This window comes from Cetorhinus maximus, chromosome 4, assembly GCF_964194155.1.
Source record: "Cetorhinus maximus chromosome 4, sCetMax3.hap1.1, whole genome shotgun sequence".
Lineage (NCBI taxonomy): Eukaryota > Metazoa > Chordata > Chondrichthyes > Lamniformes > Cetorhinidae > Cetorhinus > Cetorhinus maximus.
Window position 1 is genome coordinate 116,764,998 of NC_135882.1, and position 21,461 is coordinate 116,786,458.

Consider the following 21,461-nt stretch of genomic DNA (forward strand, 5'->3'; position numbering starts at 1 on the left):
TTTCCTCAGCTCTACTTCCTATAGGAAATGTCCACAGCTCCTTCTTAATAATAGACACCTGTAACAATATAATTATTTAGAACTCTGTCCATGTTAGAAGCCTGAGTTTTGAGTTCATGAAGGTTCCCAGATCCATTATAGTTAACTAAAGAAAGAAAAAAAGATACTTATTTATCTAATGCTTGATCATTTTGAAAGGTTGTCCCAAAACATTTTACAAGCAATTAATTACTTTTGAAGTTCAGTCACTGTTGTTCTGTAGGCAACTTAAACGCAAAGGCTATAGCTTCCAGCATGCATCTATGCTTATAATCAGTTGACGTTTCTAAGGTTGTTAGGAAGTTTCTTTATTCACAGACCATATCAGGACTTGGAGTTTATAAACCCTGCACCTATCGGCATTCCTCTCTACTTAAAATCGAAAATGATTGCAGCTGAAAACTGGCAGGAAAAATGTCTTTATATTGATTTTAACATTTCTATGTCTGAGATGTCCCTTGAAAGGAATTACATTATTAACAACTACCCTATCATCAGCACACACTATTATTATGAACTAGAAGGGGAGAGAAAGATAGGTGCCAAGGGTAATATTGTTTCTGTTATTGCTGCTCTAATAAAATTTCAGTTTTTCTGACTAATTTTGTTCCATTAACAACAATACCTTATATTTAAATGGAACCTATAACATAATAAACCACGCCAAAGCACTTCACAGGAGCATTATAAAACAAAATTAGACATCGAGTCCCATATGGAGATTTTAGATCAGATGACCAAAAACATAGTTAAAGAGGTAGGTTTTAAAAGTGTCTTAAAGGAGAAAAACCAGGTGGCGAGACAGAGAGATATAGGGAGCGAATTCTAGAGCTTAGGGCCTAGGCAACTGAAGGCATGGCCATCAATGGTGGGGGAATTGAGGTTGGGGATTCCCAAAAGACCAGAACTAGATATCCAGGAGGTTTGTGGACCCAGAGAAGATTACAGAGATAGGGATGGTTGAGGCCATGGAGGGATTTGAAACTAAGGATGAGAATGTTAAAATCAAGACCTCACTTGATCGGAAGCCAAGATAGGTCAGCAAGCACAGGGTGATAGGTGATTGGGACTTGGTATGAGTTAAGACATGGGCAGCAGAATTTTGGATGACATCAAGTTTATGGAGGGTAGAATCTGGGAGACCAGCCAGGAGTGTGTTGGAATAGTCAAGTCTAGAGATAAAGAAGGTTTCAGCAGCAGATGAGCTAAGACAGGGGCAAAGTGGGGTGATGTGATGGAGGTGGAAATTAGCGGTCTTAGTGATGGCGTGAATATGTGGTTGGAAGTTCATCTCAGGGTCAATATGATTACAAGGTTGCACACATCAGTTTTAGAAAATGTTCCTTTCAAAAAGGGGCAAGGAGAACAGACTTAGATATCCACCATTGCAGAAAGAGGTGAAATTGCACCCCATCCAAAAGAGAAATTTTCCAGGGGCAGAGAATATTAAAATATTGACCAGTCATATGGTTTGCTTCTAAAGGAACCAGCCTGATTTTCCTTTTATCTGAATTGATGGAAGGAAAATTAGGCCTTTTCCTCTACAGGTCTGCACGGACTCAGGAAAACTTCTCATTTTAATTGATAAAATAAAATAAAACTCTTCAGGAATTTCATTATACTTAAAGCAATAGATTACAATATCCCAAAGGTTATTTCCAGTGTCTTTTAAAACAACAATTGGAGACAACACTGGATATATTGTTCTGAGCCTCACTGTTTGGTGACAGTGTTTTTGAAAGGATAAAAGGGCTTGCTTCAGGAGCATTGCCAGACACATGCATTGCATTTAATTTCCTGAGGTGGAAAATTGCTGAGCTTTTGATGCAACTGTTGATCCCTGCCCCATGATTAGATGCAGCCCAAGGAAAACTTTTTCTGCTGCACTCTTGGGTGACCTTCTTACTACTGTTATGACCACAACTGATGTTAATTGCTACGCAAACCAAATCCCAGAGGGAAACTTGGCTTATGGGCCATACCCCTGTTTTGTATTTTGAAAACGAGAGGAAGACGTACTGATCTCAGCAGCAAGAAGTTCAGTAACACTTTTGGGATTTTAAAAATTAAAAGTAAAAGTTTTATTAACAAGAATGAAAGAAAACTTAATCACATAAGGTTTTGGTTGCACAGTTAAATATCAGTCGTACAAAACACTCCCTCCAGAAGATTCTCTACTTAGTCAGACCCAAAAGTAAACACAGAGATAAAAACAAAAAACTACTGCGGATGCTGGAAATCCAAAACACAAACAGAATTACCTGGAAAAACTCAGCAGGTCTGGCAGCTTCGGCAGAGAAGAAAAGAGTTGACATTTCGAGTCCTCATGACCCTTCAGCAGAACTGAGTAAATATAGGAGCGGGGTGAAATATAAGCTGGTTTAAGGTGGGGGGTGGGGTGGGGGGAGAGAAGTTGGGGGGGGGGTGGTGGTTGTAGGGACAAGCAAGCAGTGATAGGAGCAGATAATCGAAAGATGTCACAGACAAAGGAACAAAGATGTGTAAAAGGTGGTGATATTATCTAAGAGAATGTGCTAATTAAGAATGGATGGCAGGACACTCAAGGTACAGCTCTAGTGGGGGTGGGGTGGAAAGACTGGCAGGGCATTACAGATTTAAAAATAATGGAAATAGGTGGGAAAAGAAAAATTATATAAATTATTGGAAAAAACAAAAGGGAGGGGGAAGAAACAGAAAGGGGGTGGGGATGGAGGAGGGAGTTCAAGATCTAAAGTTGTTGAATTCAATATTCAGTCCGGAAGGCTGTAAAGTGCCTAGTCGGAAGACGAGGTGCTGTTCCTCCAGTTTGCGTTGGGCTTCACTGGAACAATGCAGCAAGCCAAGGACAGACATGTGGGCAAGAAAGCAGGGTGGAGTGTTAAAATGGCAAGCGACAGGGAGGATTGGGTCTTTCTTGCGGACAGACTGCAGGTGTTGACCGCAGGTGTTCTGACCTGTGGTCTGTCCGCAAGAAAGACCCAATCCTCCCTGTCACTTGCCATTTTAACACTCCACCCTGCTCTCTTGCCCACATGTCTGTCCTTGGCTAGCTGCATTGTTCCAGTGAAGCCCAACGCAAACTGGAGGAACAGCACCTCGTCTTCCGACTAGGCACTTTACAGCCTTCCGGACTGAATATTGAATTCAACAACTTTAGATCTTGAACTCCCTCCCCCATCCCCACCCCCTTTCCGTTTCTTCCCCCTCCCTTTTGTTTTTTTTCAATAATTTATATAATTTTTCTTTTCCCACCTATTTCCATTATTTTTAAATCTATAACTGTAATGCCCTGCCAATCTTTCCACCCCACCCCCACTAGAGCTGTATCTTGAGTGTCCTGCCATCCATTCTTAATTAGCACATTCTCTTAGATAATATCACCACCTTTTACACGTCTTTGTTCCTTTGTCTGTGACATCTTTTGATTATCTGCTCCTATCACTGCTTGCTTGTCCCTACAACCACCCCCCCCCCCAACTTCTCTCCCCCCACCCCACCCCCCACCTTAAACCAGCTTATATTTCACCCCAAAAGTAAACACCTTCTAGGCAACACTTCCTTGTGCTTATCTATAAAATTCCAGTAATATTACCCAAGGAAACCTGCTGTAGCTTTAACAAAGGCATACCACATGACCCTTAACTCTCTTCCACTCTGCTGTGGAAATCCAACCTTCAGAATAAAACTGCTTTTTGCAGCTCAAGGCTTTTCTGGCTTAACAGGAAAGCTGATTCAAACCTGCATCTTCTCCCAGCCCAGAACCATAGCTCCCAACTCAGATCCAACTCAACAACAGCTCCAGTACAACAACTGCTCCCTTAAGCTCTCCATGGTAACTCTAAAATCCCTTTTTTTCCCCCTTCATTTTTATCTCAGGTTCTATTGTTCTTACACCTCTTTGAAATACAAATCCTTCTCAATATAAATCTTTCATGTTTCCATTTTGCCTTTGCTTTCAGGTCAATAAAATATATTAACCTCACCTCTATTTACCTATGAAACTTCTGCAAGATGCAGATATGTTTCTTGTTACCTCTGACTGCCCTTTGATATTCAAACAAACTCTCAATTTATCTAAAAAATGCAAATGTTAGATCCAATCTATTTACGTGTACCTCAAACTTAACACCTCTATCCTTTTCATGTTGTAAACCCCCAGACAACCTGTCTCCTCTTAATCTCTGCCCAGTTTAATTAAATCATACACACACACAAACATGCGCACGCACATGCAGTCTTCTTCACAGAATAACACAATATTCCCCAAAAATATTTTTAAAAAACATCCATTTCTCACGCTACTGGTCTTGACTGGAGCTTATACTTCTTGCTGAAACCTCAATTTGGAAACAGCATCCTGGACTGAAGCAGAAGCAACAAGAGGCAGAAGAATTCCCACTCACAACGCAGAGTTTACTTCTGGAATGAAGGTGCAGTATCAGATAGCAACTGCAGCTGTTATCAGTAGTGAAAAGATTAGTAAGCAGAGTGTTTTTGTGGACTAGGAGATAGGAGTTGTTTGAAGAGGTAGCTCCTATGCGATGTAGAGAAAGGAGGGAGTGAATTTCTCTGTGAACTGGAGGAATTATAGGAAAAGTGAAGCGGAGAGTGACTGTGCAAATACATTTGGAAAAGTGATGGTCTGATTGATGTGTTGAATATGGATAAATTCAAAGTACTTTCCCTTTTTTAGATTACAAATTGATCAGTAGTGAAATAAAGAAGTGTTTAAAATGAACCAGAATGCACCATTCTTCACAGAAAAATTGCAATGGTTTATAGGGGGGAAAAAAATAACCCCAGATCCCCACATCCTCTATAGTAGGCATGGGAATGGCAAAATGCACTATTTGCAAGAAATATGTATGCCTCTAAATTAGCGGTCTATAGTGCTGATATGTCAAATAAAGCTAACAGTAAAAGGTGCTGATGAAACCAACATGCTCAAGTCTTTCCCATGAACAATGTGCCATGTAAAAACAGAAAATTACTCTGTGATTCATGCAAATGTAATCATTAGTGTTTGCTTTATCATCACAATCTGCATTTTTCTAAGTACCTCAATTAGCTAATAGAAAATAAAATGTATTCCACACTGAAAACGATACCATTGTATGTCAATACACAACCCGATACAGTTTATATGTCGGTTATCTCTTTTGCTCAATTAAAAAGTAAGATATAGGCCAAGAGAATGCAGTATGCAGATTTTTGGTATTAAAACATTTCTATGTAAAAATCAAAAACCTTAAATCTGCAAACATGTTATGCCAATATTTGCCATTATAAATTCCTACGTCAAAAATTTTAATGTGAAGTTCCTGAGTAAACTTGTCACGCTGTAATTACTCTGACCTACCAGTTGAGGCATTGCATCGACCTCACTGGCAGAAAGGCATACCCGTATTTACAAATGGGCATTCTTCCATGATAAAGGTGTCGGGATTTTTACTGGAAATATTAAAAGGAGGATTCAATTAGGTCCTTGCACTCTGGTCTAATTATCCTTGCCCTGATCCCTCCCACCTAAACCTAAAGTCTATTCTAGGTTTTAACTTTACTGTGAGTGTCACGGAAGATCGACTCGTATATGAAACAGGTGTAAGCAATAAAATCAATACTAATCGATTGGCAGTGCTTTTATTAGTGCTAATATTTTAACGCAGTCTCTCCAGTTATAACGATACATAAACAGTGGTTTTATCCGTTTCTATGATCGGAATTCTTATTACCTCCAAATAGTTAAGCAACGTTTACTTAATGTATATCTCAGCGATTAAAATACACCAAGGGTAGTTTTTTCAGTCAGAAAGTACTTTATGATCAATTGTTCAAAAGTGAATGGATTTGGAGAAAGTAGGAAATGCGCCAAAGATGGGAGCACATTAAAAGATTGGGGAAGATTATACCTAACCTGATCGGTTTATGCACATATATAATCTGTATAAAGCATTCTTAATAATATTTAAGCTGAAATGTTGTGTGACAAAGCCAAAGAGAGAATATAGATGTGCATCTTCCATAGAGGCAAGATGGTGAGGATCATGTTCTTGTTGCCATGTCTGGAATCTAATGAATTCATTGTTTTTCACGAGACTGTATAGGAAAACTGATGAAATCGGTGCTATTCTAACCTCCTGTCTGATACTTTCATATTGTTTGAAATTGCTCATTTATGAGCTAGTTTGTGTTACGATACAGTGGCGATGCTGATTCAAAGGTAGGTCTGAGCAAGGCAAATTCCTAATAGTTTTAAATGTATGTTATTGTTACAAAACAGTTAAATTGGAGACTTTGAAAGTTTTCTTTGATTTACAGTGAAAGCTGCCCGGAATTATTCATTCTAATGCCGACAAGGTTCATTTTTTTGGCATAAGCGTTTTTGTTGCCGTACAAATGTCATATGCTGGCTCTAGACCACCAGAAATTTGCAATAAGGTGGAGAGTGCACTGTATTTAACTTATTTTTTTTTAAAAAATCCTATCAAAAAAGGCAAAAACACAACGCAGTTCAGGTTGCTTTAAATCCGCGCACACCGCTCCACCAGCCGGAGATGTCACCACTTGCCTCCGTGCCTCTACTGCCCATCACATACGATCACAACTAATTATTCCCACGTAGATGAAACCTGGCAGTGAATAATTCAGATTAAAACCGAGTTAATAAGTAAATATGCCGCTCGCAAATAAGGTCTCCAAGAGATAAAAAAAAGTGTGTAACAGATTTATAATGCTCTGATCAACTAAAAATCCCAACACATTAAAGCTCCTGGTGGACGGTCCTTTGAAAATGATTCTAGCAGGTAAAAAGAGTTGCAGCATCTGTCTCTGAGACTCCTCTCCCCTCCACACATCCCCCCCTCCCCGCCAAATCATCCACCGTTTCCCAGGATAACAGGCTGCTGTCTCCCTCTCCCCTCCTCCCAAACCCCACACTGTCTCCCGATAATCCAGCGGACTGCACCATATGATTTTTAGGGATGCGCAGCTCGCGTTCTAAGGGACACGCCGATTGCAGCTGTTTAGTGTGAGGAAGAGCGGGTGTGAAAGGCCGGGGCGAACCTGAATCATTCTGACAGACTGGGTGTGAGGCAGATGAATTGGGCCGAGCTTTGATTTTTGGGGGGGATTTGTGTCTCTGTCATCCTTTGGGCATTGCTGGGAGCAGGCTCTCTCGATCACGTGCCTTTGCCTGAGGCTGAGGGCGCTTCATTACTTCTTCCACCGCCATATTACAAACTTCGGTATTTTTCTCTCTTGAATTTTTCCCGCTCGGTGAGTAGGTTTTTTCCTATCTGAATTTTTTCAGTGCTTTTTTTGTAATTTTCATTCCTTTTTAACTACTTTTTTTTAAAAAAAAAGAAAGAAATTGAGCCTACGAAGCATGGTTTAGAAATTCTATTTTGCAGAATAAGTTCTTGCATGCTGTATAGTGGTAAGTCAGTGACGGCATTGGCAAAAGGAACTGTGTATATTTTGTATATTTTTTTTGTTACTGTTGCCAGCCAAAAAGAATATTTTTTAACACGCATGCATAGCCGTAGCTTTTTTTAAAAAAAAAACTCTCTCCTATTGTGCTCATTCTATTTGCAAAGCTTTATTGGTGTATTTTTCCATACCGGTATTGACACAATCTGTATGCTTCGCTTGGTTGAGCTGAAGTGACAAGCTACCAAAAGCACGACCTGAAGCAAGTTTTCGTTGTCAACAACAACAAAAGTGTTTTGCGGACTTTTCTACCTTTTTTTTAACGGGAAACTTTTCTTGCAGCTTGTTGCTTTTTTTTTTCTTGAAGTCATTTTCCTAAATGTGTACTTATTTTAGATGGTTGTGGTTTTTTTTTTAAATTTAAGACAAATCTGCTTTCCAGTTGTTGAAATTTTTTAAATCGTTAACACCTCCCCCCCCCCCCCCCCCCGCCAAAAAAAAGGTTGTGGATGGCTGTGGAAGTTCTTGAGGGGAAAATGAAGTGCGTTATTGGTTATATTGTTCAAGAAGGCACGCCGACACTTCAGCACAGGCATTTACTTCAGGGCCAATGTAATGTAACCTGATCATTGTCATCAGAAAAGCTGGGAATAAAATATTGATCAAGTAAATAACGTGTGTTTTATTTAATGCTTTCCTGAGTGGCTAGTCTGCCTAACAAGTCCAATGCACTGTAAAGGATGTCGCGTTGTTTCTGATCTGCCTGCTTCCTAGAGCCTTGTTTGCGGTGTTGCTGCCGAATATTATTGTGTTTTCATTAAATTGCGTGAATGAGAACTTGAAATGCTTTCTAATGAAGAGCTTCGGGGAGCAGTGAGGGGGAGTCGGTACATCATGTTTCTGACAGTGCTGCTACAATGTAAGTAACTGGTCTGATGCCCAATACGACAGCGATACATTGCCATGTTTGACGTTACCTATACCCTGAATGTCCATTCAGACGGTGCTCGTCATACAGTGGAGTTGCACGTTTCCATTTTTATCACAAGTGATTTAATTGAAACCAGTGCCGTTCGGTGGGAGGTGGTAAACAAATTGTCCGTTATTGAGTAAAACGTATCTGTTTGGGCGGACTCTTATCCAGAATTCGATCGTTGTAAAGAATGAGTGTGGCAGATAAAGGGCTAACTCTGTCTAATAATGCATAAGTTTGGAAAGTTCTAGCTAATTTTAATGTTTTGTAAGCAAAGTGATTGCTGAGCATTCCCATTTGGTGAGAATCTATGATATCAGTTACATCTTCAATAGCATGTTTTCAGTCACAAAGCAGGGGAAAAATTTCCAGGATCTAAGAAATAAAATGTTATAAATATTTGACCCAGTTACATCTATCTAGAATGAAAATTAGCCAGGTACATTTTTTTTGTTTTCTGCATATACTACAGAGAAGATTTATTATTACAGGTGTTGTTTGTGGTTTTTCTCACCCCTCCGAAAGCTGCTAGCTCCACTTACCTCCACCTTTCCTGGCTAGTGAACCATTTGTGCCTCTATTCTGTGTGCAGCCTGAGCAAGGGAGTCTACTGCAGTTGTCATAAGATTAGTAAACCCAGATTTAAAATACATACTCCAATTGTTCTGGCAACATTTTGGTTAGGTAGAAATTGTTCAATTATTTAAAATTAATTTTTTAAAAGATCTTTTGGTGAATATTATAAAACAGTCAAAGCATCCTATTGGTTTGATTTTTACACTTCTATAAGTAGTTACAAAATTCACAGTAAAATAATTCTTTTTGAATCAGCCAAGGAAAATTGGCTTTTGCAGAATGTGACTTTACTTTGAAGAAAACATTTCTTTGTGCATTTTGGCATTATTGTTGCATTTTCAATTAACCTGAAGATGGCTGAAAATAGTTAAGTCTATAAGTACATCAATATGTGGACAAGTTATTACATTTATAGTGTATTGATGCTGCTGAATGTTTTCTCACTGCACAGCACCAAGCCAAATCTTGGCAATTCATAAGAAGCTACCAATTTCAAACCTGAGGATGGAGTATAAGTAAGCATAGGAATTGCTATAGTAACATCACACAGAAACAGGTGCTATTTTCGTTTGTTACACTGTCCAAGTGAATGGTGAACAAAAAATATATCCCAGGCATTTTCCATGAGGATCTAGTATCAATTGGAAGTTATTGTGTAGTGCTTGAATTAACTGTTAACAAAGTGTGGTAAACACAGTGACAGACTCTTAAAACCAAAGCTTTTCTTTGAGTTAATATTTCCTTTGAAGCTACTCTGATGGTGGTTAAGTCTTATAGCTTACCTTAATTTAAGGTATTTATAAGAGGGAAAATAAACGCTGAATTACATTTCCAGTCACCTGATTTTGGGGAGTAACAAACCTAACTAAAGTTGTTCTATCCAGTCTGGATGGTATTGCTAACATATGCATATATATTAATGCACCTTCTCCTTTAAAAACCTCTTAAGAGTCTAAATGCCAACAGACTAAGGGAGGCCAGGTTCACAAAGGTTAGATAGGATCGAGAATGAAAGGGCACAGATTTAAAGTAATTGGTAAAAGAAACAAAAGCGACATGAGGAAAAACTTTTTCATGCAACGAGTGGTTAAGGTCTGGAATGCACTGCCTGAGAGTGTGGTGGAGGCAGGTTCAATTGAAGCAGTCAAAAGGGAATTAGACAGTTTCCTAAAAAACAAGAGTGTGCAGGGTTATGGGGAGAAGGCAAGAAGGTGGCACCAAGTGAATTGCTCATTTGGAGAGCTGGTGCAGACATGATGGACCAAATGGCCTTCTTCTGTACTGTAACATTTTTGTGATTCTGCGCTTACTGATTTTCTGAATGCCAGTGGTAGAAGAGTGGTACGATGAGGGATAAGCCAATAAAATCTTCCACAGAAGTAATACTTATGAAGACAAAGGAGACAAATGTGCTTTAGAAAATAAAAGGTAGTGAATGAATTAGTACCTTTGTAGTCTGCTATTGTAATTAACTGACCAATTAAACAAGTAGACTGGCAGAACCTAATCATCTCTTGTAAACATTCAATGGCATTGTCATCACTGAATCCCAACTGTCAACATCTTGGGGGTTGCCATTGACCAGATACTTAACTGGAAAAGCCATATAAATACTGTGGCAACAAAGAATAGGCCAGAGACTGGGAATACTGTGGCGAGTAACTCACCTCCTGACTCTCCAAAGCCTGTCTACCATCTACAAGGCACAAGTCAGGAGTGTGATGGAATACTCTCCCCTTGCCTGGATGAATGTAGCTCATTGGCACCTCATCAGCCATCTTAAGCATTCAGCCGCGCCACCACTGGCACACAGTGGCACTAATGTGTACCATTTAAAAAATGCACTGCAGAAACTCACCAAGGCTCTTTTGACAGCACCTCCTAAATCAGCGACCTCTACCACCACCTAGAAAAACAAAGGCAACAGGCGCATGGGAACCCCAACATCTGCAAGTTGCATACCATCCTGACTTGGAAATATATTCCCGTCCCTTCACTTGACTTAGGAAAATCGAGAAATTGACTTACCAAACAGCAATGTGGTTGTACTTATACCACATGGGCTGCATCTGCTGAAGGGATATTAAGGACGGGCAATAAATGCTGGCCTTGCCAGAGGGGCTCACATCCCAAGACCGAGCAAGAAAGGCTATTTTTAAGTTATTGATATAGTCATGAGATGGCAAACTTTGAGGTCAAGTTCACTATTTAACTAGAAAATAATGCCAGCTAAAATTAGCTCATTGGAAGTGTCTGGAACTGTTTGATTATAACATGAGCGACTGCAGCGTTTGAAGCATGAAAATCATGGGCCATAATCTCTGACTAGTGCAGAAATGAGAAGAAATAAATAGCTACTTACCTGGTCTTGAAAATAACATTGATACTTCCTTTTTCCGGAGTTGCTTGGGGCCTGCATCGAAAGACTCCTCGCTGGCCCCAGCCACGCCCCCTTGTTTATGGCACTTGCTGCAGTAAAGCAGGCAAGTTTAAAGGGCCAGCAAAATTGACCAGGGGAAGGTAAGTGCCTAAGGTTAGTAGATTTGGGGGTTGGGGGCGTCCTGGGGGGTGGGGGATGGTTGGAGGTGTCTGAGGTTGGAGGGGTGGTGGGTGGTGGTGGTATTGGGGGTGTCTGAGTTTGGGGAGGGGTGGTGTTGGGGGTGCCTGAGGTCGGTGGGGGGGCATGTGGGTGGGGGTTAGGAGTGAACGGCAGTCCTGTGGGGTCGGTCTGGGCCTTTACAATAGGTACTTAAGTTAGAAGAGGTTTTAATTCTTCTAACTTTTTCTGGGTAACTTTTGGTATAACCCTGGCGGAACCATCTGAAGTTTGTGATTTAAATTACATTTTTGGATGGTTCTCAGCAAAGTGCCGTTGTTCAGAGGAAGTGTGCACTTCTGGGCAATTGCCGTGAAAACCTTTACCTGGGAACTTGCCAGAGGGGTTCCCCAGCGTATCTTTGGGAGACCCCTCCCAAAATCCGATGCTGGGGAGTGCGGAAGTTACTGGCCCATGTTTTCTGTGCCTCACTGGCGAAAGTAATTTTACTTAAGATAACTCAGCAGAGTGTGAATAAAACCAAAAAACTTACAAGCTGAGTAGTTGGCTATTAATCTTTGGGGGTATTATTGACCTTGGGGGTACCCCAAAATGGGCAATAATAAATTGAGTGCCAATTTTTTTTCCATGTCAATGGAGAAAAAAATTTACTGTTGCCCATTTTGCCTTACTGCTGAAGACAAATCTTGAGCTCAATGGATCTTAATTGTGAGTAAAGGGAATACCATTTATTGTGTTTTTTTAAGTAAAATCATTCAACAATGAAAGGTCTTGAATTTAGATTTTAAAATGAATAGACATTTGCGCTATTAAACCTGGTTCATCCGCCAGTGAACCATGAAGGGGTAACACTAATCCTTGGAAAGGTCAGAGGAACCTGCAATATATTTAACAAGGATTAGGATTTTCAGTGAACGAAGACAAAGAACAGCAACTTGTGAATTGTATAGATAACAGGTAACCAGAGGCAAAGCTACTCCAAAGAGGACAATCTTCTTAGGCTGTCAGACCAGTTGCCAACTGTTTTGAAGGTGACTGAGGCATACTGAGAGCAGAGATGAATGCAAGAACACTTGGAAAATAGCTTGTTTTATCTTGTAAGGACTAATATGGTCGCAAGTCGAAATCTTTCTGAATCTCAGGATTTTGCTTCTAAATGCAGCTGGATATGTGATAACGTGTGCATCTCACCTGTGTTTCTGCTTCACTGAAGAGCTTTTGGTTCAAATAAACTTCTGTTGTACTAAAAGATCGTAAGTGAAAACATTACAAATACAAAGATTATAAGGTTGTTATGTTTTGGGACTGTCCTTAGTTTGGGGTAAGATGGAAGAATGAAGGGGTCATGTGACCTGCTCTGAATTCTGCTGACCAGTCTTAGTGGATTGGTGGCTAAACGGGGCCCCAGGTTGTTATACTGGGAAGAAGGTGCAAGATATTCACACCTTTCCCAGGGAGATGTTAAGAATGTCAGGTTTTGTAAATGGTTATACTTTAAACTGTATATTTAATTTCAAGATAGAATGGAATTGGGGTCTAATGGATAGCTAATTAGCATTTCTACCTGGATATAAGGCTCATGTGGTTCATATTGCCATGGAGATGGGCTTTGAGAGGGGAAGGCCTCATAGGAAGCTGTTGCAGGATTGGGTTGCAGGTTTTCCAAATAAATCACTGAAATTCACAGAGCGGGTCAGTCTGCAAGAGTCTGAGAGAGCAGAGAGATAGAGGCAGCAAGTCTCTTGTCCATGCAGATGGGAGCTCATGCTTGTATTGAAGAAACCAAGTCCGTGAGGGTTCAAATGAAGCTGGAAGATTTACCTAGCTTTGGCTAGAGGGAGGGATCTCCAATTTGTCCCTCACCATGAAAGTCATTTTGGGGAGTAGAAGTTATCTGGTGGAAAAGGCAGCTGAGAATAGCTTTGGACTGGTTTGTGGAGAATAAAGTATGCACTTAAGGGACATTGTAAAGTATAACTGGTGGGAGGTATTCATTTGTTTTAAACGGTGAATGGGGTATTTTTTTCTGTAGTTTAAAGTATAAGTTCCTTACGGAAATAGCATTTAGTCAATGTTGCTTTTAGTTGTTGTTTCAGTGAAAGTCTTAAAACTTGAAACCTTGTAATCTGATCCTTTCAGTCAATCACTGGACGTTTCAATTTCTTTTTTAAAGGTGTCGGTCGCTATGGTGTTTGTAACAGTTAAAAACAAATAGGGTGGGGTAATACAGTGGGATAGGCTTAAGTACATCATCTCTTAGGCTAGGGCGCAGAATTTTCTATTAATGAGACTAAGTGCAGTGGAGGGCCGTTTCGGCAGTGCCCACCCCGCTGTGTGGAATGGCAGGAACTTGCGTCCGATTTCGTGCTTGGAGGGTTATTAATTATGCAAAGGCGCGTATTGATCCAAATCACTTGGCGGGTCGGGAGCTGATTCTTCCACCCACCATAAGCTGGTGGGTTCACAGGACGCTATATTTAAAGACTAGTCCAACACACAATCTCACTCTCTCCAGCCCACCAGAGATATCTGGCAGCCAGAAGAGGAGGGCTGAAAGCCTGAAGAAGAAGGCAGTGCCCCGCCTCACGGACCAGGCCCTCCAGGCCTTGATCAGAGTGGTGCAGGTGCAAAAGCACCTGCTCTATCCTAGTGATGGTTGCAGGAAGCAGAGCAGCCTCACCTCTCTGGACTGGGAGGCCATTGTGGAGCAGGTCAGCGCAGCTGGCAACCGCGCCCGAAATGCACCCAGTGCAGGAATGATCTCACCTGCTCCACCAGGGTAAGTCATTCTTCAACTCCCTCCAATATCAAACTCTCATCATGCACTCAAATGGCTACTGTCTTCAGGGATCTCGCACAACCATTAGTCGGGGATACATATCAACACTCATTCTCTCACCGAGATTTTCACATCACCATGTTGGTTCTATCATTGTTCTATCATGTAGCTCACACTCCATCCTCTGGCCCTTCTGGGGAGGGCTCATCACGCACAGGGGACACCCATCTCAGCTAATTTCTGCTCCATCGCTTCTCATCACTTGCCTTCCTTTCTTCATACAGGCCAAGCTGGTGCACAACGGCCGTGAGAGATCGCACACGGGGAGGGACGGCCGACATCATTTCCTTCACTGAGTTTGAAGAGGCTGCAGCTGAGCTGGCTGGGGAGGACAGGGATTGCTCCTGTGGGGAAAGAGAGTTCGGCCTCTCCCACCAACTGAACCCACGGATCACAGCTCCATTACTTCATCAAGTCCTGACATTCACAGTGAGTCACATGCAGTCTTGTCTAGCTCATGCTCATTAACTGAAACTCTTTTCTATTTTCTAGGCACCAGCAGATCGAGGCCCCCAAGCCAGTCCAGCAACACCAGTGTGAGCCCCCAGACTTCATAGGAAGAGCAAGCTCCAGAAGAACTATCACAGCACTCACAAGCACCCTCCACCAGCTCAGAGAGACACATGTCAGTGGGGCATAGCTGTAGATTTGGCTTGGGCTTATTTTTTGGGGAACACCTCACTGACACCTCCTCGCAGCAGTCAGAGGCAGGGACAGCCCATGTCTCTGGCACTCTGAGAGCTGCTGGAGACCAGCCACCCACTTGGTCCAAGTCAGATGATGAGCCTCTGGAAGTAGCCACCAAATCAATGCTGGAAATCCAATGACAGGTGGTGGAACATCAAGCAGAGATTCGAAAGTCAGCAGACTAGAGCGAATGATGGAGGAGTCTGCTTGTGTTCTGTCTGATGTCGTGGCTCTGACATGCGAGCACATTGAGGTCAGCTTGGGAAGGCTGGTGACCACCACGGAGACCTTGGTCCAGCAGGTCTTGCCGGATTCCCACTTGGCCCTACACTCCATGGCCACACACCCTGGTGGGCACCATCAAGATGTAGGCTACATGGGGATGGGCACCATGACCTCCCTCCAGGTGCACTATCTCCTGCAGGTGTCAGGAGGGGTCTCTTGGGCACCCAGGACACTCCAAGGATGTGTAGCCGCCCACAGCCCCCTCTGCCTATGACCCCATCCACTCCAGCTTCTCAGGCCACTGGGGATGCTACTGCCCATGAGCAGGTGACTCTTATCAGGCTGGGGCCCTCCAGGCCACAGGCCACCAGAGGACATCAGGACATAGCAGTCAGCAGGCTGCCTCCACCTCTGCTGCGGATGTTGGGGCTGGACCCAGATGTAGAGGTAGAGTTCGGAAAGTTAAGAAAAATTGATGTCACTTTTAGGCCATGGGTGTGCTAGACATGAAAGGAAATTGCACTTTTGTGAATATATTTGATGGTTATGTGAATGCTCCTGCCAACTGAGAACGTTGTGATTTTGTCATTTGGAATCCTCTTATTTCGAGGTTTAGCCTTGCTCCCACCCAGTGATAGTGTCCCACTGTGAGATTCATATTCATGTGATGTCAACATCAGCTGAACTAGTCTCCACACCCTTGTTTGATGTCAGGGAGATGTGTTTAAATCTTTATTGGAAATGTGTGATGTAAGCATTTCTAACCCTTCTTCCTCCAGGAACACCATTGAGTGAGGGCAGCTCATCAACATTGATATCTTAGCGATATATCTGTCTCCTTAGTGGTAGTGGCAGAAGAAAAGACATGCACAGGAGAAGGAGATCCCTAGGCATGTCCACATCTCAGTCACAGCAGTGTTTGCAACATTAGATGGCAGCGAAGGTTTCAAGTCTTCTCTCACATCGCTCTTGTTCCTAAGTGGGCTCTCAGTTCACAGAGTGAGCTCACTCACAGGACCCCATGGGCCAAAACAAAGATCATGACCTGGCAATTCATGAGGACAGAATGTGCAAGAGTGAATACAGGACTCATTCTCAATGCAAGTGGGTGGATATCCTCTGAGTTTAAAGAAAATGGCATTGTGGGCTAGGAGAGATGTGGCCATATGCCCTCACTTAACTACTCTTCCTGGAACCTGTCAGTAATTAACATATCACAGGCACGTCTCCCACATCTTCCTCCCTCCATAGCGTGATCCCGCTCATAATGACCCTCAGCAGCCTCGTGAGGTTCCTGGGCCTCTGGGTCTTCAACCTCTAAGAGCTATCATCTCCTCCAGTTCATCCTCTGGCAGGAGTTCACCTCTTTGCATTGCCAGATTGTGAAAGGCACAACACATTGCGATGATGCGGGAAACCTGTCGGGAGTGTACTGGAGTGAGCCACCTTAGCGGTCCAAGCATCTAAAGCCCATCTTCAGAAGCCCCATGGTCCGCTCTATAAGACAGCATGTGGAGCTGTGAGCAGTGTTACACCTCTCCTCAATGACCCTGAGATCAGCGCATCAGTGTCATTAGCCAGCGTTTCAGTGGGTAACCCTTATCCCCAAGCAGCCACCCCTGCAGACGTAATGGCCCCTCAAGAATCTCAGGCACCTGGGAGTGACTCAGGATGTAGGAACCATGGACTCCCAGGGAAATGTGCACAAACATGTATTATGAGCTTCCGGTGATCACACACTAGTTGTATGTTGATGGGATAAAGAACAAAGAAAAGTACAGCACAGGAACAGGCCCTTCAGCCCTCCAAGCCTGCGCCGATCATATTGCCCGTCAACTAAAACATTTTGCACTTCCGGGGTCCGTATCCCTCTATTCCCATCCTATTCATGTATTTGTCAAGCTGCCTCTTAAACACCACTATCATACCTGCTTCCACCACCTCCTCTGGCAGTGAATTCCAGAAACTCACTACCCTCTGCGTAAAAAACTTGCCCCGCACATCTCCTTTATAGTTTTCTCCTCTCACCTTCTGACTATCTACTCTGTCCATGCCACTCATAATTTTGTAAACTTCTATCAAGTCGCCCCTCAATCTCCGACGCTCTAGTGAGAACAATCCGAGTTTCTCCAACCTTTCCTCATAGCTAATAACCTCCAGACCAGGCAGCATCCTGGTAAACATCCTCTGCACCCTCTCCAATGCCTCCATATCCTTCTGGTAATGTGACCAGAATTGCATGCAATATTCCAAGTGTGGCCTAACCAAGGTTCTATACAGCTGCAGCATGACTTCCCAGCTTTTATACTCAATACCCCTCTCAATGAAGGCAAGCATGCCATATGCCTTCCTGACTAACTTATCCACCTGCGTTGCCACTTTCTAACCTGTGGACCTGTACACCCAGATCCCTCTACCCGTCAATGCACTTAAGGGTTCTGCCATTTACTGTATAATTCCTGCCTGTATTAGACCTTCCAAAATGCATTACCTCACATTTGTCCGGATTAAACTCCATCTGCCGTTTCTCCGCCCAAGTCTCCAACCGATCTATATCCCGTTGTATCCTTTGACAATCCCCTTCACTATCTGCAACTCCTCCAACCTTAGTGTCGTCTGCAAACTTACTAATTAGGCCAGTTACATTTTCCTCCAAATCATTTATGTACACTACAAACAGTAAAGGTCCCAGCACTGATCCCTGCAGAACTCCACTAGTCACAGCTCTCCATTCAGAAAAGCACCCTTCTACTGCTACCCTCTGGCTTCTATGACCAAGCCAATTCTGTATCCACCTTGCCAGCTCAACTCTGGTCCCGTGCGACTTCACCTTCTGTACCAGTCTGCCATGAGGGACCTTGTCAAAGGCCTTACTGAAATCCATGTATATAACATCCACTGCCCTTCCATCGTCGATCATCTTTGTCACTTCCTCGAAAAACTCGATCAAGTTAGTGAGACACGACCTCCCCTTCACAAAACCATGCTGCCTCTCACTCATACGCCCATTTGCTTCCAAATGGTAGTAAATCCTGTCATTTAGAATCTTCTCCAATAATTTCCCTACCACTGACGTAAGGCTCACCGGCCTGTAATTTCCTGGATTATCCCTGCTACCCTTCTCTAACAATGGAACAACATTGGCCGTTCTCCAGTCCTCTGGGACCTCACTCGTAGCCAGTGAGGATGCAAAGATTTCTGTCAACGATAGCCCTTGCGGTTTATAAACATTAGGGCCTGCTGCCATGGGGCCCATGTAGCTACATGGGTGCAGTCTATTGCACCCTGTACGCTAGGGAAGCCTGAGATGGTGGTGAAGCCAGTGAATCTCTCAGCCTGGCTATCTTGGTCCATAGCAAACCTTACATAATGATGGGCCTTTTTGTGAAGGACACCTGTGGCCTTCTTTATGCATCGATGTGTTGCGAACTGAGAGATGCCAAACAGGTCACCTGTTGACTCTTGGGAAGAACCAGAGGCCAAGAAATTGAGTACTGTGTTCATCTACAAAGCCACTGGCAGGGGAAACCCTCCAACTCACGTGGTATCAAGTTTTCATGAAGAATGTGGCACATGTGATGTACCAGAGATCGGGACAAGTGCAGACAAGAGGCATTGTGCCTCACTGATTTGTAAATAGGTGACTCTTCAACAATAACCCTAGGTCTGTCAAGTCGTCCCCGTTGTCTGAGTCTCTTCTGACCCTCCTGTTCATGTTCTGGATCCACTTGACCATGTCCCTCCTGCTGGAGCTGTGTTCAGAGTCGCCTTTCCCTCCTTCACCTCTGCCATTGCTTTAGGACTCTGACAAAGGCAGCATTGAGCCCTGGATCCCATATTTGCTTTTGCCTTCTTTTGAAAGGAAACATTGAAGACATTAATGATTCAAGGGGCAAGAAAGTGAAGCTCAGAAGATGACACGTATGGAAATCTTAAGTTTTTCCTGCCCTACTTGCATGATGGCTGATGCCGCCTTGTCCCTGAGGCTAGCACACACATCGAGGTGACCAAGATGATATCACAGATATGTAACGCCTTGAGCCCTGCACGGAAATGAGTGACCCAACCTAGCTCTGTGCTCCAATTTATGATGTGGCATACTAATGACCAATCAGTTGCTCATGGATGTCCTTTAGCTAGTTAGGGCTGTTAATTCTGGTGAACACATGACAGGTCTTCATTGATGGAATGCCATATATGATACAGCTGTGCCTCCTTCACTATTGCGAGCATTCCCAAATTCTATATTGTGTGTTAGTCTTGAGATGCAGTGACTGCAATGTGAAGCCACTGAGTTCTGAATAGCCCTTTAACAGTGCTACTGAAGCCATTGACTTTCAGCACTTTTCATCGCAAGGAGGTTTTCGTCCTTTCTAAGCAGACTCCTGCTCACTCCTGTGGCAACAAGAGGTTAGAGGGCAACCCCAGAAAGTACCCCCTCATGTTCGCCCATCCTTCTCACTGCTATTCCATAGCCTTCCCTCCCCGTTGCCCTGCTCATGTTCATCAACCCCACCCTTGTCTCACAGTCCACCCCTGGTTGAATTGCAAGTTTCTGAAAGTGGAGGCCTGTATGAACACAACAGCAGTGATGCTCCTTGGGACAATGTAGGCAAAAAGCAGGAACAGACCAACCCTACTGCCCAGCAGAGTTGCATTCATTACCAAAAGTCCGGCGCAGCGCTCTGTCAGGTAGGTTATATATGTTCCACTTACCTCGAAGTTACCAGCGAACTGAGGCCCGACTTGTGCACACCACCCCCTTTTCAAGTGGACTTGAGGTCGACATAATTTCCCGCTGCTGTGACACAAGATTGGAAAGCCTGACAGAGCATGTGTTTTAATGAGCATTCATGAGATGATAATGAATGCCAATGGCGTTCAGGCCACTATAATCAACAGGATAACTGACCAGCCATTAAACCACCATCGGGAGAATTGCAAGCTGTTCTTACGCTGGCGGATTTCTGACTTTTTGCCTGCCGCTGGATTCTCTGCTCCCGCCTGCCACGAAACCCGTCGCAGGCGGGTTGGGAAATTTCCACCCCAGGGTTTAAACTGAGCATAGGCTGTTCAAATAAAAGTCTCTTGTGTCAGCAGCTTGTAAGATCCCAATATGAAATGAATTTGTGGAGGCTCAGTTCATTTCCTAACAAGGATGAACTCGCATCAGAAAAGCATATCTAATTTAGTGGTAAATTACAACTTGTGGAGGAATTGGAATGGGAAATGTCATCCTCGTGCGGTTACGCTGAGATTGTGGCTGAAGAACATTGCTGGGATAGAGAGAGGGAGAATTACTCTGCATCTAAACCTTGACATGGGAATACTTGACATTGACACTGGCTGCCCAATGGAAAGTGTAACTTTTCCTAGCAGCTACTTTTGTGAGAACAAAGGAATATTTTTTTTAATGAACTGGAACTGGAATATTCAGTATGACTTAAAACACAGCCAACCAAGAAAATAATCAAATGCACGGTTTCACCTAATGCAGATATATGAATGTCGCTTTCTTGAATTTGATATTTATATCATGTCTAATCATAAAATATCAATAAATGTAACCTCTAAAGAGAAATCTATATGGGGCAATGATTTGTACCATTGTGTTCTAAATACAGCTAATTTGTGTTTCATTCTGTCCCCATACCTGGGACAGACATGGGGGAAGTATTTGTCTGGTATATATGTGTAATGGAACACTGGGGGAGGTTTCAGTGGTTTTGCCTGGCTAGAAACAGAGCCAACCAATTCCATAACCAATGGATCAGATCAATGTCCTGCACTCCTAGCACATCCAGTCATGAGTTGTGGTGGACAATTAAACAGCTCATGTGAAGACAGAACTGCACAACCGTTTTTACCCCCCACCCACCACCCCCCCATCCTCAATGACGGTGGAGCCCAACATGTCAATGCAAAAGACAGGGCATTCACACCCATCTTCAGTCAGAAGTGCTGAGTGGATGATCCATCTAGGCCTCCTCCTGAGATTTTTAGCATCATAGATACCAATCTTCAGACGGTTTGATTCGCTCCACATGATATCAAGAAATGGCTGAACACTCTGGATACACCAAAGGCTGTGGGCCCTGACAACATCTGCACTGTAGAACTGAAACTTGTGCTCTGGA

General features: G+C 43.0%; 1 protein-coding gene across 5 annotated transcripts in view; it reads left to right on the forward strand.

Annotated features, from left to right (window-relative positions):
* Positions 1–7,062: 7,062 nt before the first annotated feature.
* LOC144679833 (RNA-binding Raly-like protein) overlaps positions 7,063–21,461 on the forward strand; it is a 1,075,847-nt gene continuing 1,061,448 nt past the window's right edge. For all 5 annotated transcript variants that reach the window (XM_078540665.1, XM_078540664.1, XM_078540668.1 and 2 more), the window contains exon 1: positions 7,063–7,314. The gene's annotated coding sequence lies outside the window, so the exon portion shown is untranslated. The remainder of the gene's footprint in view (positions 7,315–21,461) is intronic.